Raw genomic sequence first — 15,520 nt, forward strand, 5'->3', positions numbered from 1 at the left:
AAACGGTTAATTTTGTTTTCAAATGATTTGAAATTGAATTGAAATTTGAAAACGGTTAAATTTGTCTTCAAATGATTTAATTTTGAATTTGAAATTTTAAAACGGTTAAATTTGTTTTCAAATATTGAGTTTGAATTGAAATTTGAAAACGGTTAAATTTGTTTTCAAATGATTTGAAATTAGAAATTATGATGATTGAATTCGTCATTACGATGGGTAGAAAACCGTTTTAACCTTTGAAAGACTGTATGCAAATAAAAAATTTTGAGAATTGAAATCGTCATTACAACGGCTTAGAAAAGCCAAATTTGATTTCGAAAACGAGATTTGAAATTTGGAAAGTTGCACGGATTGAAATCGTCATTACAACGGTTTGAAAAACGTTCTTGTTTGAAAACTGATTTCGAATTTTGAAAATTCGAGGGTAGAATTTGTCATTACGACGACGTAAAAGGGCGCTTTGAGAAAGCAACGGTCGGCGAGAGACCGAGGTTTAAAACGACCATTATGACAACGTAAAAGGGTATTTCGAAATGGTTTGTGAAACACCGAGGTTTGAAATTGTCATTACAACGGCATGAAAAGGTGCATTTGAAATGGTTATAAAAACCAGGTTTTTAAATGGCCATTATAACGGCATAAAAAGGTCTTTTAAAATGGTTGTAAAAAACCGGGTTTGAAAATCGTCATTACGACAGCCTAGAAAGGCGTGTTGAAATGGTTGTAGAAAACCGGATTTGAAAATCGCCATTACGACGGCATGAAAAGGTGCTGTTGAAACGGTTGTGGAAACCGGTTTTGAAAATCGTCATTACGATGGCCTAAAAAGGGTTTACAACGGTCGGCGAAAGACCGAGGTTTGAAAAGGCCATTATAATGGCGCAAAATGTGTTTTTGAAACGGTTGTAGAAAACCGGTTTTGAAAGTCATCATTCGTACGACTTAAAAAGGGTCTGGAACGGTCGGCGAAAGACCAAGGTTTGAAATGGCCATCATAACCACGCCAAAGGGTGTTTTGAAAGTTTGAAATGACACGGAAGGACTTATGATCACATAGCACATAAGCACTCACAGTTTCATTATATTATGCATTATGCTGACACGGGTTTTGGCTTAAGAGGGTGGGTTACACACTGATGTGACCAATATTTGAGCATATTTAGTCCCCGAATTAGCCTCGTTCCTATGCTTTTTAGTGCATAATTGGGTCATTTACTATCTTTAGTCCTTTGTTTTGCATACTCTTTGAGGTTTTGTTTCCTTGGTAGGAGAGGAGTGCAAACCTTTCATTTTAATGGCAAAATGGAGCTAAATTGATCGAATCTAATGACCAAGCATCCAAGTCAAGATAAGACTAGAAGACCTTTGTAAATAATGGGCAATGAAGAAGACGATCCTTGCATCTCCGACAAAATCCTTGAGGATTGTTGGAAGAAGAAAAGAAGAAAAGAAGAAAAAGCTTGCTGAACTAGAATCCAGCCGTCGCAGTATCGGGACGCTCGTCCAACTTTCACAATCCGAGCGTCCCTACAGCCAATCTGCTCGTCCAACATCTCCACAATCCGAGCGTCTAACCCTCCAGTCCGCTCGTCCAACTCTCACAATCCGCTCGTCCCGACCCCTTGGCCGCTCGGATTATCATCCAGTACAACACGCCTTCTCCTTGTTCTACTCGGGATATGCATATTTCTGAAAGACTAGCAAAAAGGAGACTCGCATCTTTCTTCGAGAGGAGCTGTTATGTACCTAATCCCCACTATAAATACCTCATTGTACTAATTAGATTATCATTAATCCTTAGTATAATTTATATTCTTCTAATCTCTCTTTAATCTTGTAATAAACTTTTAATTAAGCATTAAGACAAATCTCATTTCCTTAATTTCTTTATTGTTCATCATTCATTTTGGGTAATTGAAGATTATTTGGGGTTTATTTGGAGGATTGACAACCTTCCAATAATTCATCAAGTGCTTATATTATTCTTTGCTTATTATTTTGGAATCATCATTAGGTATAATTCTCTTAATCCCTTTCTAATTATTGTTAATCATTTTCATTTATTCATTATGTTTTGCTTTGTTAATATGATTGACAACCTTGTTAGCATGTTAAACTTGATAATGAGTGAGTAGTTTCCTTAGCTAGGGTTAATGGGGAATTAGGGGAAACCAACATGGGGGATGATTCATGCTTAATCTAATATGTTCACATAATTTATTTGCTTGCTTGTTGTGATCTCACCTTATGCACATGTTATGTTTGATGAAATGCAAGCCTATGAATCCTTGCATTTTTTACCCATCACTTACCTTTTCAATGAGACTTGTAAGACATAAACCAACTCGAGTCTCATTAGACCATGCATAAAGTTGAGTAGGTGATCGGTCCGTTTCGTGTTCACAATTAAATAGATGTGGTCGTTGGGTCACGTCCGAATCAAAACACAATTTATAGCTTCACAAACAACTCTACAATTAGTAAAGAGGCAAGTAAAGGTCGGATCCCAAGGGACGGGAATTGAAATGAGATTTCTATTGAAACTAGTGGTGTCTTAGGGGTGTCACAATTTGGGTTGATGTAGAAGGTCACTAAACTAAATAGCAATGGAAATAAACAAGCAAGATGAATTAAAATGGTTGTAAACAATTGATAAAAAGCACTAGGGTGTCATTGGGTCATAGGGGATTCATGGGAATTGATCATACAAACATGTTCTCAAATTATAAGCAAGCAATTATTGTTGTGATGGATTGAGTTGGGTTATATCTTACAATCCTAGGAAAGTTTGGGTCCCGGAGCCGAATCGATTAGATTGTAATTAACAATAATTAAAGAGGGATTAAGAGAATTATACCTACTAATGATTCCAATAATAAAGCAAAGATAAAAGAAGTACTTGATGCTTGATTGAGAGGTTGTCAATCTCCCAATAATAACCCAAATAATCTTCAATTACCCAAAATAAAGGATGAACAAAAGTGAGATTAAGGAAATAAAACTTGTATTAGAACTTGATTAATTGTTGATTACAATACTAAAGAGAGATTTGATTGATATTAACTACTCTAATTATTGATAAGAAGAACATGCTCTTATAATTAGACTAATGGGGTATTTATAGTGGAAATTAGGGGGATGCATTAGGGTTAACTAAGGGCTAAACTAGTAATTACACTTTTTAGATTGAGCAGGGAGGAGCCGGTATTTTTCGAAGGAAGGGCTTCTTTCTTTGTAGCTTGTAGAAGACGAAATTGCGCTGTACAGGAATCCGTGCGTTTTGGAGTCGGGACGGGCGGATTCTGGCGGTGGAACACGGGCGGCTTCAGGTGAATCCGGGCGGATTCTGGTGGCTGCAAACCCGAGCGTCTTGGGATGAAACCGCACGGATTGTGCATGTGGAGGACGGCCGGATTGTAGACAATCCGCACGGATTGTGCCTCAGCAACATTTCTTTTTCTTTTCTTCCCTTTTCTTCATAAATTCCTTGGGGATTTCCTCGGGGACTCAAGGATCCTTTCTCAACATTGCTCATGTACTTATAATATGTACAAAGGCCTTCTAATCTTGTCTCTCCTTGATGCTTGGTCATTGAATTCGATCAATTTATTCTCGTTTTGCCATGAAAATGCAAGATTTGCACTCCTTTCCTACCAAGGGATCAAAATCTCAAAGAATATGCAAAACAAAGAACAAAAGACAATAAATGACCCAAATATGCACTAAAAAGCATGGGAACAAGGTTAATTTGGGGGCTAAATATGCGCTAATTATGGTCACATCAAATATCCCCAAACCGAACCTTTGCTTGTCCCGAGTAAAAAGGTGACAAAGACTAGGACCATTATTTAAACTTACCTAATAACATAGCCGATATGAGACAATTAGCGGGTCTCACTCCGCCCCTTCAACTCACAACAAGACAACCATGAGGTAGGATGCCTTCTTGCAAGGCAAGGTGGGTCTTGCCAAAATGGCGACACATCCAAACATTAAGCACACAAAATCAAATAATAGATGCATCTACAAAAAGAATAGCCACTTCCTCATCAAGTGGCGGAGGCAACTAAGAGAGAACAAATTTAAGAGCATGTAATCTTTCACAAATACTAGTTCAACAAATTACTAAGGCTAAGAGGATGGCACTAAATCACCTCCAAATGGTGTTAAACTAGACTACTTCTGTCCTCAATTTCCAAATGCTTTCGTCAAGAGCGATCAGATGGTGGTGGAATGATGATCCCTATGATGCTAGTAGCATATGACATGACAAGTCTCGAATTCTCTACAAAAGTAAAGGTCATGGATCGTCCCAAGCTCGACAAAGTTGTTTGACAAAAGGCTTTTTGGGAATGAAATGCTCAAATCTTTATACACAACGGTGGATATGAATAGTATTCAAAATTGTCCTCATTTCACTTTCACATTTCAAAAATTTAAGATGGGGTTTGTCCCTTCCGGGCTAGTGTCCTTTGCTTTCGCCAATCGCTTATTAGGCAACCGGTTAACCTCTAGACAATAGCTTTTCGGGGTGATAGTCACTCTGTCTTTGGGCGGCCAAATTCACAACCGTGTGGGGGCCCAATTCAATGGATCCCGCTCCAAAGCACATCGAAGTGGTACGCCTCCATCAAAACAATTAAATTTCTCAATATTTCAACATTTCATAATATTTGAGGTTTCTTTGGCATTAAATTACTTCCACATGACAAAATTCTTTGAAATGAGCACTTCAAGCTTATTGATAGAAAATATTTTTGGGTTGCCTTACCACAAGGTCAATCAAGGTCACCTAGACAAGTTAACCAAGTCCACATCGCATCACGGGGTTGGATAGGTGACTCACATGCAAACCCTTGACTAGGCTTTGGGTCATGGGTCAAAAGACACTAGTATGACACTATCTAGGGTGTTTTACAACCATTCTAGTAGGCAAAGTCTTAAGTTGAAAAAGTATTTGTAATAGCTTAGTTGCTCTTGTCAAAGTTCTCAATTAGGCACTTTTCAAAACTTTTTTTCTAAACGCAACTACATGCAATGATGCAACTAATATAAACATCCTAATGCAAGTGATTCTATCAACTAATATGACATATAAACTAAATGCAAGTCCTAAATTCACATTGTTATACCGCATCAATCAAAATAAAGCCACATAGTCATTAACATAAAGAGGAAAAAGGAGATTGGAAAGATCATACCATGCGGTCTTCATGATCCTCATGTCTCGGATGTGGCGTAGTCAATCAATGTGAACAAAGATAGAACAAACACAATATATACAATATATACAATATAACTATGCTACAAAAGGAAAAAACATGTTTTTGGGTTTTTTAATTTTTCAAATTTTTATTGTTTTTCGAAATTTTTCGAAATTTTTCAATTTTTTTTGGATTTTTGAATAAGAGTTAAGTTAGAATTCCCCATCCCCACACTAATATGGGCATTGTCCTCAATGGCCAAAATGATGGGAAATTATGCAAACATGATGCATGATTTCTACACTAGATGCAATCTACACTAGTCTACACTACATGATGCATGGTTTTTGGTTATGACGGAGAGGATAATTTAGATTACCTCCCGTTGTGTATGCATTAATTTCCCCAAACCGAGTTAGACACTATTGCTAATGTCCAAGGATGGGTGTAATTCATGCACACACTATGCAATGGATGAAACTAATTTGTCATTTTGGATTTTGAAAGTGGGAACAATAAAATGAGAACACCTCAAAAAGTACCGAGGTGTGAGTCCTTAATGGTGCTAGGACTACTCCAACAATGATCAAGAAAAATAAATAAATAGAACAAAGAGAGAAATAGACAAACCCTGAGAGCGTAGGAGCCTCCAAAGCTTGCTAATCTTCCATCATATCATCACTATCATCATTATCCTCATTAGAAGTGGTCTCATTGCCACTTCCCTCTTCACTTGCTTCTTCACCTTCTTCTTCATTTTGCTCATCATCCTCTTCTCCTTCTTCACTAGCTTCTTCATCAATGTTATCATCAACTTCTTCGTTACCAACAACCTCATTGTCACCCGGAACTACCCTAGATGCACTCGGAAATAGGACTTCCTTATCCGCCCAACTAAGCAAAGGACATGATGGGTCAAGTAGTCCTTGCCTAGCTAAGTGTAAGAGGGGTGGATATTGAGCTAAGTAAGCATTTTTTCGATCCTCAAAGGCTTGCTTGTGCATTGCTTGCATGAGAAGAGTCAAATAATCATTTCTTGCTTCAACTCCTTCCGGCTTGAACTCTTGATACTCAAAAGGGTAAGGTGGTGTGACAATGGAAGAGGAGGGTATTTCAAGTTCACCCTTTTGTTGTTGGATAATATACTCGGCCTCTTTTGAAAGGGGAAGTAGATAATTGGTCCGGTGGACACTCAATCGACAAATATTTGAAGGCAAAGTGAAAGAACTAGCCTCACTAGTGAGCCATCCATACTTGGTGTCAAGAGGGTTATGGGCAACCCACTAGTACTTGTGTATCATAGTATGCAAATCAACGAGATGACCACCTTCTTTCGCCTCATACTTGTTATCTTTGTTGAAGTTAGGATCAAAGTATTTAGCTAGGATAGTGACTAGGCCTCCATTTACAATAACGGTAGTGCCTTTCTTCCCACAATCAATGTTGACCCATCTATCCACCAATAGCCTTAGAAAGTTAAAAGGCTTGGTGTGTACTCTTCCAATGTTCAAAGCCGACTCAAGGAGAACAAAATCGAGTTTGGTGAAATGATTGGTGTCTTTTCTTGCATTGATGGTGCTCCCTACTACCTTGTGCCATACTCTTATGCCCGGATGGTGGACTAAAAGAGCACGACTCGCATGAAAGTCTTCAAATTTCCTTCTGGAAATTGCCTCCCAAAGAGGGTCGGGGTCATATTTGCCAACATTCTTAAAATAACTCGGTTCATCACTAAGACCCAAAGCTTTACCCAATTCCCTAAAGGGGATGCGTCTACTAGCATTAGCTAGACGAAACTCGAGGTTCTCCATAGTCTCAACCTTGTTAACCTTCAAAGAACTCAAAAATTCTAAGGTAAGGGAGGGGTATGTCAATTCTTTTGATTCAAACAATTTCTCCAACCCCATGGCTTTGAAAAAGGCTCTAGTTTGCTCAAGGACACCCAATTTTTCTAAGGTATCTTCACATATAAACTTGGTGGATTGAAATGATTTTCTAGCAAACTTAGCAAAAGTGTCCCTATGGGTTTTGGAAATGAAAGTTACCTCCGGATAGTTTGCAAGTTGATCAATTTCCGGAGTAGTGGATGTTGTTGCACCCATGGGAGGTTGTTGTTGTTGTTGCACTTCCAAGTTTGGGTTTGCTACCACCATAGCCAATGCTTTCTTCGCTTGAAGAGTCTTTTGCCTTTGTGAAAGTGTCTTTGTCTTTGGTGCCTTTGTTGCTCCCTTAGTCCTTGCCATTGATGAATTAACCAAGAAAGAGTGAAAAATCTTCAATTTCTAGTGCACCCAAATCGATTTAAAGATGAAAGGCTTTGCCTTTATGAATTCAAAAATCGACTCAAAGGTTGAAGATTTTGTGCTTGGTTTTGATTTTTATTGAAAAAGGAGTGATTGATTTGTTATTAAAAGGATGTTTTGATTTGATTTTGGTGAATGTAGTTGAGAAATTTTGTTTTTGTGATGGAGAGGATGAGGGTTTTGAGTAGTGTTATGAATAAAGGAATGAAGAAATGAATGTGGGAGGGGTTTTATAAAGCCCGAAAAATTCGAACTGCAAGGGCAATCCGTGCGGTTTCTGCTCAAGACGGGCGGATTCTGCCTTTTCTGGGTTGGGAAAAACTCGCCTAAAGATGGGCGTCTTTTAGTGAAGACGCTCGGATTCGCAGACACGGGACGGGCGGATTCTCCTGAAGACGGGCGGATTTCAGTCCAGGAATTTTTCTTGTTTTCCTCAGCTAAGAAGACGGGCGAATTTTCAAAGACGGGCGGATTAGGATGTAGGACGCTCGGATTTGCTGACAGTCAAAAATTTAAAAACTTCAGCTCCATTCAGGACGTGCGTCTTCTACCCAACACGCTCGGATTTCTTGAAAACGGGCGGATTCTCCTGAATCCGCTCGGATTCGACCCCTTTGTACCCGGATTCAGTTCCATCCGTGTACAATGCATATCCCTTGCCATTCTTCCATTCTTCTTCATATCTTGTGTTCTTCATTGTGGGGGGGGGGGGGGGGGGCACTACTAAGGCATGGATAGCCTAGTTAATTGTCATCCCCACACTAAGCTAAAGCACTACACATTAATTGAAATTATTAATCCCTCCCTCACTTCTTTCAAACATGACAATTAACTTGATCAAAGTATAAAAATCCAAAAATAACAAAAATGCAATACAAGAATTGAAATGCAAGTTAGGGAGTTAGAAATATTTACAAATGGTGGTTTAGGGAGGACTCCACCAAACTCTCATTCTTGATGAGATGTCAAGGAGGCATGTCCAAGGTGTTGTTGATGTTGCTCAACACCTTGAAAAAGTAATCAAAAGCTTGTTCATTGTCATGGTAGAGGTCTTTAATAGACCTTGGCCCTTGTTGTCGGTCTTGATCGATGGCATTACCAATGTAGGGATTAAAAATCCCTTCAAATTCGTCGTCCCAAAGACCACAAACTTCATTAGGTTGATCATTGAAAATCTCTTGATTTGATGGTGACAACTTTCCCATTTCCTTTTCTTGGCCAATGAGGCCATCTTCTTCTTCTTCTTTGTTTGATTTTGGTGAGCTTTGCAAGCTCTCCTTGTCACAATTCACTTGCTCTTTGAATGGAGCATCTTCAATTTTCTTCTTCCATTGGAGTTCCGACTTCTTCCTTTCATCCTTCCAACTATAATGATCGATCATAAAACACGGTTCATGTAAACGGGGAGCTCTCATAGTCTTGTCAAGATTAAAAGTTATACTCTTATCTCCCACTTCTAGAGTGAGCTCACCATGTTTTACATCGATCACAGCACCCGCGGTGTGTAAGAAGGGTCTTCCAAGAATGATTGGAATGTTGGAGTCTTCCTCCATATCAATAATGACAAAGTCCACCGGGATGAAAAACTTCCCAATTCGCACGGGGACATCTTCCCATATCTATAATGGTGTCTTCGTCGATCTATCGGCCATTTGGAGTGTGATATTGGTGCATTTAAGCTCTCCCATTCCCAACCTTTTACTTACCGAGTACGGCATAACACTCACACTAGCCCCTAGATCACATAAGGCTTTGTTGATCGTGGTGTCGCCAATGGTACACGGTATTGAGAAGCTTCCCGGATCCTTTAGTTTTGGAGGTGAACTCCCTTGAAGTATTGCACTACTCACCTTAGTGAAGGCGATAGTCTCAAGTTTCCGGATCGACTTCTTCTTTGTGAGGATGTCTTTCATGTATTTCGCATAGGCCGGCACGTGATTGATTAATTCCGTGAAGGGAATTGAGACTTCCAAATTCTTCACAATTTCCACAAACTTTCCAAGTTGGTCATCAAATTTGGGCTTGGCTTGACGACTTGGAAAAGGAAGTCTAATCACAATGGGCTCCTTCTCCTTGACCTTGTCTTCATTTCTCTTTGAAATTTCTTCTTTTGATGATTCTCCATCTTTGGAGTTTTGCACAATTTCTTCCTTATCACTAGCCTCCACAACTTCATCCTCAACTTGCTTCTTCGGTGCTTCATAACTTGTACCACTTCTCAAGTGAATGGCACTAACCGTTTCATGTCTTGGGGGATTACTTTGAGGTGGTAATTGCCCCTTTTGTCTTTGTGAGCTTGAAGATGCTAGTTGAGTCAATTGTGTTTCCAACATCTTGGTGTGAGCTAGAATGTTGTTGATGGTGGTTTCCTTTGCTTGACTATCTTTTTGCATTTGAGTGAAAAACTCTTGTTGATTCTTTTTCATTTGGGGGACCGCTTTTTGAACATCAAAACCTTGGTCATTTTGGTGATTGTATGGATTTTGATTTTGGTAACCTTGGTTTTGGTTGTAAAAGGGTCTTTGATTTTGGTTTCTCATGGGAGGTGGAGTATAAGTTGTTTGAGGATTTTGAACATTTTGGCTTTTGTATGAGAAATTTGGGTGAAACTTGGTGTTTTCATTGTAATAATTGGAATAAGGGGTACCACTCTTGTATGCTTGGAAAGCATTCACTTGTTCATTTGTTCCCCTACATTCACTTTGGTCATGTCCCAAAGTTCCACAATTCCCACATATCCCACTTGGGATTGATGAGGATGCCGTCATGGCATTAACATGATGCTTTGGTGATTTTGAGGCTTCTTCAAGTTTAGCCATAGCTTGTTCAAACTTCAAATTGATTGTGTCAATGTGAGCACTAAGTTGAGCACCCAATTGAGTAACGGAGTCCACTTCATGCCTTCCTCCTCTAGTAGCCTTCCGAGGTCTACTATATTGTGAGTTATGGACCGCCATTTCCTCAATCTTGTTCCATGTTTGATTGTCATCAACTTCGGTGAACATTCCATTTGATCCCATGTTGAGAATGTTCCTTGAATCTTCATATAAACCGTTCCAAAATTGTTGTACCAAGAACCATTCGCTAAGTCCATGGTGAGGACATGAGCGACAAATTCCCTTAAACCGCTCCCAAGCTTCATACAAAGATTCTTCATCCCTTTGCTTAAAACCCGTAATTTGAGCTCTTAGCATGTTAGTCTTTTCCGGTGGGTAGAACTTTTTGTAGAAAGCTAGAGCCAACTTCTTCCAAGAATCTATTCCGAGAGTGGCCTTGTCAAGGCCCTTCAACCATTGTTTCGCGGTGCCGATTAGAGAAAAAGGAAATAAGACCCATCGAATTTGGTCTTGAGTACACCGGTTTGAGAAATCGCATCACAATAGTCACAAAAGGTTTCCATATGAGAATGAGGGTCTTCACTAGGCATCCCCCCAAATTGGCTCCTTTCGACTAATTGGATAAAGGCGGATTTGGCAATAAAATTTCCGGTTAGATGTTGAGGTGTGGGAGTACCATTGGGTAGGTTCTCCTCGGTGGGTATGGAATGTGACGAAAATTTAGGCATTGTAGGTTGATTTTGTGGGGTATTTTGTAATGGGTTCTCCGCTCCTTCTCTTGCAAAAGGGTTGATGAACTCAATAGTTGTTTGAACAACCTCACTAATACCTCTCAAATTCCTCCTAGCAAATCTCCTATTTTTCGTCAAGGTTCTTTCAATTTCACGGTCAAAAGGTAACAAATCACCTTGTGACCTTCTAGACATGCAAAATATCAAACAACTCGAAAATAATTAGAACAAACCTTGAGAAGTTTTACTTACCCATGGCGAAGAAAGACACAACTAATAACAATAAAAGAAAATCTAAATCAAGTAAACACCGTCCCCGGCAACGGCGCCATTTTTGATCGGTCTGTTTCGTGTTCACAATTAAATAGATGTGGTCGTTGGGTCACGTCCGAATCAAAACACAATTTATAGCTTCACAAACAACTCTACAATTAGTAAAGAGGCAAGTAAAGGTCGGATCCCAAGGGACGGGAATTGAAATGAGATTTCTATTGAAACTAGTAGTGTCTTAGGGGTGTCACAATTTGGGTTGATGTAGAAGGTCACTAAACTAAATAGCAATGGAAATAAACAAGCAAGATGAATTAAAATGGTTGTAAACAATTGATAAAAAGCACTAGGGTGTCATGGGGTCATAGGGGATTCATGGGAATTGATCATACAAACATGTTCTCAAATTATAAGCAAGCAATTATTGTTGTGATGGATTTAGTTGGGTTATATCTTTCAATCCTAGGAAAGTTTGGGTCCCGGAGCCGAATCGATTAGATTGTACAACACCTACAAGTCGACTTAGTCTTCCCTACTCAACAACATGCATGGTCTAATGAGACTCGAGTTGGGTTATGTCTTACAAGTCTCATTGAAAAGATAGGAGATGGTGGTAAATGCAAGGATTCATAGGCTTAGCATTTCATCAAACATAACATGTGCATGAGTTGAGATCAAAACAAGCAAGCAAATAAACCATGAAAGCATATTAATTTAAGCATGAATCATTCCCCATGTTGGTTTCCCCTAATCACCCATTAACCCTAGCTAAGAGACTACTCACTCATTATCATGTTGATCATGCTAGCAAGGTTTTCAATCATACCAACAAAAGGAAACATGATAAATAAATGAAAGTAATTAACAATAATTAAAGAGGGATTAAGAGAATTATACCTACTAATGATTCCAATAGTAAAGCAAAGATAAAAGAAGTACTTGATGCTTGATTGAGAGGTTGTCAATCTCCAAATAATAACCCAAATAATCTTCAATTACCCAAAATAAAGGATGAACAAAAGAGAGATTAAGGAAATAAAACTTGTATTAGAACTTGATTAATTGTTGATTACAATACTAAAGAGAGATTTGATTGATATTAACTACTCTAATTATTGATAAGAAGAACATGCTCTTCTAATTAGACTAATGGGGTATTTATAGTGGAAATTAGGGGGATGCATTAGGGTTAACTAAGGGCTAAACTAGTAATTACACTTTTTAGATTGAGCAGGGAGGAGCCGGTATTTTTCGAAGGAAGGGATTCTTTCTTTGTAGCTTGGAGAAGACGAAATTGCGCTGTACAGGAATCCGTGCGTTTTGGAGTCGGGACGGGCGGATTCTGGCGGTGGAACACGGGCGGCTTCAGGTGAATCCGGGCGGATTCTGGTGGCTGCAAACCCGAGCGTCTTGGGATGAAACCGCACGGATTGTGCATGTGGAGGACGGTCGGATTGTAGACAATCCGCACGGATTCTGCCTCAGCAACATTTCTTCTTCTTTTCTTCCCTTTTCTTCATAAATTCCTTGGGGATTTCCTCGGGGACCCAAGGATCCTTTCTCAACATTGCTCATCTACTTATAATATGTACAAAGGCCTTCTAATCTTGTCTCTTATTGATGCTTGGTCATTGAATTAGATCAATTTAGTCTCGTTTTGCCATGAAAATGCAAGATTTGCACTCCTTTCTTACCAAGGGATCAAAATCTCAAAGAATATGCAAAACAAAGAACTAAAGACAATAAATGACCCAAATATGCACTAAAAAGCATGGGAACAAGGCTAATTTGGGGGCTAAATATGCGCTAATTATGGTCACATTAGTAGGGAGGATTAAGTCGATTTGTAGGTGTTGTACAATCTAATCGATTCGGCTCCTGGACCCAAACCTTCCTAGGAACCCGACTTATGACCGTAATATCAATTAATGCACATTAACCACGTGTCAATTGGTCGAAAAGGGTTAGGTTGTGGGTCTGGACAAGGGACCCGACTTATGACCGTAATATCAATTAATGCACATTAACCACGACTTCGTTCGAGTTTCACCTCTAAGGATCACAAAGACACAAGTGTCCTAGTTTTCCCCACCGAAGTCGCCAATCTGTGGACATGAGCCACAGGCCGGACTGTAGATTTGGGCCACCTACCGATCTTCGGTCACGGGCCACCTGCAAGCCAAGCCAATCCGTGGACATGCAGCGGTCTTTTGAAAGCAACGCTCGGTGGCGTAAAAATGCGTTCGACCGGATCGTTTTAGATCGGTCGGTTTCGTCTCGGTAAAGGTCTCGAAACGATTAGAGATGTTCGGAGTCGCCACCAAGCATTTGTGGGATGCTTAGAACCCTTTCGAATCCACTTTATACCTAGGTCAACGAAGGCAAAAAGCGGTGTTTGACATAGGTACTAAAGATAAGGAATTGTCCGCCTTTTAGCATTCTATACCTAAAATGACTCTCGTACGCCCTGGATAAGGCCATCCACTATCCAAAGGTTATGAGTAAGGGGTGACGGTACGTATTGGGAAACCCTTGAATCGGACACCCAATCCCACCCGCATTAGTGGCCTTTACTGATCGATCGTGGTTGTTTAAGTGCAAAAGTTGATAAAACGGTTTAAATGCATGAATGCGCGTCCAAAAGTTTTAACCTAACATGTGAATATTTCCTAAGTCAGTTGTTTATGCATGTACCAAGAAATTGGTGTCAAAGTTGGATTTAGATTGATTTGCATGTGAGACAGAAATTAAACATCGATTTACCAAATTCGGATTACGATGCTTAACACGATTCCATTGTTTTGAAAAAGGGTGTCAAATGACAAAGTGTAAAAACACGTAAACTTGTCAATCTGATCCGTCATGTATACGGGTTAACGGTAATTGGGATCGTCCTAGACACGTACCAAAATAAGACAGAATAGTGCCAGACAGCCCCATGGGGGGCCGAGCCTGTTGGCAAGTGAAGGGGCTCTACCCTGGTTTTAAAATATGAAAACAGGAGCTGCCTTGGGGCGCGAGCCATGAGCCAACCCAAGGGACGTCTCTTGATTGTTAAAAAGGTTGTTTAAAACCGTTTTTTGTGATTAATGATCTGCAAGTATTGTTTGCATGACTCGGAATAATTACTATTATGTTAGTAATATTCGTTGTCGTATTTGCAAGTTTGAAAAGCATAGTTTACAAATAAAAATGTAAAATGTTTGATTTGAACTAATTATGTTAAGTTCATTTCTTTGTAATTAGTCAAGTTAATCATCGTGCTCGGATTAAACCGACATGGTATAAATAACCATGGATGATTATGAATTATAACTAATATATTTACAAATGTAAACAAATGAGAAAAATGGTAAATAAAATAAAAGGGGGTTAAAATACCCTTTAATTTGTAATTAACCAATAATATCATCGAGTCACGGATTAAACCGTTGTGGTATAAAGAACCAAAGATGATTTTTGTAATGGTCAAAATATGTTTAACATAAAACGAATTAAAATGGTAAATAAAAGAGAAGAAATTCCTTTAAAATGTAATTAACCAATTAATATCACCGAGTCACGGATTAAACCGTCATGGTATATGGAACCAAGGGTGATTATGATTTATGGCTAAAAATTTTGTCATAAAAATGATTTGGAAAATTTGAAATGGTAAAAACCGATTACAAATAAGAAAGAAATAAAGAGGAAAGATGAGAACAAACACGGATGAGTCTGACCCGATAACCCACAAGAGGCGCGAGCCTCTTTGCATAGCAAAAAGCTTCTGTCTCGGGCTAAAACTCGGTTTTGGCTCGTCTAACCTATATTTGAATCGTGTTATGCATTGTTCATGCATATAAACTCGTAAAAACAGTAAAGACATGAAATAAATGAGATATTTACACCCTCAAACTTACGTGTATTGATGTTTGCGAGTAGACGACTTTAGAGAAGATTTTCTCGTTGTGACTAATCGCGATCAAAGAAGTTGAAAAAGGTGCCTTAAAAAAGGATTTAGTTTTGAAAATGAGTTGAAAATATGTTAATTAAAACACGTTGATTGATGAATTGAGTTGGTCAAATGGGTCGGTCGAATGCACGGCGACGGTACAAAACAAAATGTGTAAGGCTTGTGTTTACGATCGGTAGGTTGTAAACACGTGTCGATTTTGTGACTTAGGAAGTCGGGT

The 15,520-nt window shown here is 39.0% G+C and overlaps 1 non-coding gene across 1 annotated transcript; it reads left to right on the forward strand.

Moving 5' to 3' along the window:
* Positions 1 to 10,594: 10,594 nt before the first annotated feature.
* On the forward strand, positions 10,595 to 10,701 carry LOC141645645 (small nucleolar RNA R71). The gene has a single exon (XR_012545123.1). It is a non-coding gene; the product is annotated as a small nucleolar RNA R71 (small nucleolar RNA).
* The last annotated feature ends 4,819 nt before the right edge of the window (positions 10,702 to 15,520 follow it).

This window comes from Silene latifolia, chromosome 2 (assembly GCF_048544455.1).
Source record: "Silene latifolia isolate original U9 population chromosome 2, ASM4854445v1, whole genome shotgun sequence".
In the NCBI taxonomy this organism is placed as follows: domain Eukaryota; kingdom Viridiplantae; phylum Streptophyta; class Magnoliopsida; order Caryophyllales; family Caryophyllaceae; genus Silene; species Silene latifolia.